A 2,937-nucleotide genomic window follows, 5' to 3' on the forward strand; every position below is an offset into this window, starting at 1 on the left:
CAAAGGCTATCAATTCGTTTTCTATCTTCCCTTAAGAAGGCTTCTATATTAGTGCCACTAGCATTAGTTCGTACTATATATTTATATTTATATTTATATTTATATATTTATATATATATATACAAACATTCATACAATAGAGCATGAAATATATCTTTCATAATTCTACTAAAATATCCTTGTTGTAAAGTTGTTAAAAAAAGGCACAACATTTTGAAATAGTCTAGAAGGAGTTTTCTGGGGATTGATTTTAACTCATTTTGTAGATTTACTATAACCTAAATAGTCTACCAACTTCTTAACACATTTTGTAAATGTATTAGGGCCTAAATAGTCTACCACATAATAAATTGTTATCACAATTAGCACATTAGAGATTTATGGTAGTACTATAGTGAGGCCATGTATTGATGTCACGGGGCAATTTTATCCCACCAAGTTTTTTCCCCACGGTCATCCAGGTGTGAACAAATAGTCTACCAACTTCTTAACACATTTTGTAAATGTATTAGGACCTAAATAGTCTACCACGTCATAAATTGTTATCACAATTAGCACATTAGCGATTTATGGTAGTACTATAGTGAGGCCATGTATTGATGTCACGGGAAAATTTATCCCACCAAGTTTTTTCCCCACGGTCATCCAGGTGTGAACAAACACCTTAGGGTTAGCTAATATATAAAAAATCATATCCATTGTTTAGGGTTACTACTCATATTTATGGTAGTACTATAGTGAGGCCATGTAGTGATGCCATGGGCACTTTTGTCCCACCACAAGCTTTTTCCTTATGGCCATCCAAGTGTTGTACTTTAATCACTCACAAACTTTCCTAAAGGTCCCACCTTTTCATGGTCACTTGGACCATAGAAACAAGTAATGGACATTCTTGTCTTCTTTTGGTTGTGAGAACTCGATGTTCGACACTCTTATAGTGTCCATTTGTTAATATATGTGAAAGAAGCTATTTATGAGAACATCATTACATCAAAAATGTCTTGTTGTGTCAAAGTGACTGTAATACATGCAATATAATTCCATTCAGCCACATACAATATGTCTACAAAATCTTTAATGCTTCATGCATGGCATGCATAAAAAACATACCTAAATTTGGTCTCCCAAAAATACAACAAATGAATTTGATATTGGATTTACATTGACCCATTCATCTCCTTTTCTAACTTGCAGTCCTGCCACTTCATGTTGCATTAAGATTGTGAGTGACCCAAAATCTGAATGGGAACTCAACCCAAATGTAAGTTCTGGCCCTAGACAATTGAACCCCATGGTTTGTCGATAAATATGCTTATAAAAGGCCTTAGCCTTCAATGCCAAACTTGCAAAAATTTCTTCACATAGGATGTATGCAATGTAGCCATTTGTTTATGAAAGTCTAATATAGGAGCCCTAGGAGTATGTACAAATGATGATTCAAACAACATTCAAATGTATAACATAATATAAGACCACCAAAGGAGTTCGAAAGACATAAAAGGCATAATTGTAAGGATGATTCAACAAGTTGAACGTATAACATGATATAAGAACACCAAGAGGATACAAGCCATAATCAAGTAAACCTTCAAGACTCTTGTATTGATCCTTGAAAATTCATTCACGTACATTACAATGAAAAATTAAGATGGAAGAGATGCAATGCTAAAAATATGTGTTAATTAGAAGTTGTAACAATATTGGAAGGGAGGGAGATTTGATGTACTCTGCACAAAGGCAATATCATAATCATCACCATTGTCACCATCGTCATCAACATCGCATTGGCAAATGTGAGCACAATGTGTAAAGTATAGCCTAGGGGAGAAGGCATTGTATAACATCGTCGACTACCTCCATAAACATGTAGTTTGCATGTGGGTCCTTGGCCAATGAAAGAGCTTGAGAGCTAGTATGTGCCTTGGCTTGGGTTCGAACCATGCCACCCTACTGTGCTTTTACGGTGTGGTGTTCACACCACAGTTGTTAAAACATGAGTGTACCAATAATGCATGGTTGTGGTGAAGATGCCCTAATCCTACACTAATCATAGTTATTAAGTGTTTAAACTAAGGTGGGTAGAGCCTAATCAACCACCATTTTATTTTAAAAATTCACCTTATGAAAACGCTATTTTTTTTAAAAAAAAAATATAATCAAAATCTCCATCTATCTTCCAGAATTCCAAAAATCCTCCCATGAGGGGATTGTTGTTTTTGTGGAGGAATTCTAATCGGTGACGATGACCTTTCTTTAAAGTGTGTTCATGCATTCTTTGTACTCTTACGTGCAGGCTTCTCGACATTGCTTTTGGCAGGGACTATTGAAGGACATGACACTATTAATAATGGTGTGCATGCAAACTAGTCAGGAAAATACCCTCTTGACATTTCCACGAACACAAATTGATGCATTCACACAAATCCTCAAACGCATCGTAGTGTGTGTGTGTGTGTGTGTGTGTGTACATAGACATGTGCACGCGCACACACACACATATACATATAAATAGAGTTCCATGTAGGGGTTCATTTTTTGTATTCCTTCTATAAGTTATCCATTTTTTTCTTGGATTGCTCAAACATATTTTTTCTACAAAGATTAAGTTGTGAGTAAAAAATGCAGAGGCTAATCAACCATAGAATCTACAAGCCTTACTTGTTGGACATGTGCTAGTTGCAATGCCTGCATATTATTACATCCAGAGTGGAATACTTGTCTCTCTAAGAAGCCTTTATATTATTATATTTGGTTGTTGGACACGTGCTAGTTGCAAGGCCTGCATATTATTGCATCCAGAGTGGAGTACTTGTCTCTAAGAAGCCAAGTTTGTATTATTATACCAAGTTGCTTACCACTCCCATTTGTCCTTTTGTGGAGATTTTTGTTAGATAGCATCTAGTTTGATATCCTTGAATATGATGAACTTGTAGAAAA

Source organism: Cibotium barometz, chromosome 33, assembly GCF_041138505.1.
Source record: "Cibotium barometz isolate CiBa-2024 chromosome 33, ASM4113850v1, whole genome shotgun sequence".
Lineage (NCBI taxonomy): Eukaryota > Viridiplantae > Streptophyta > Polypodiopsida > Cyatheales > Cibotiaceae > Cibotium > Cibotium barometz.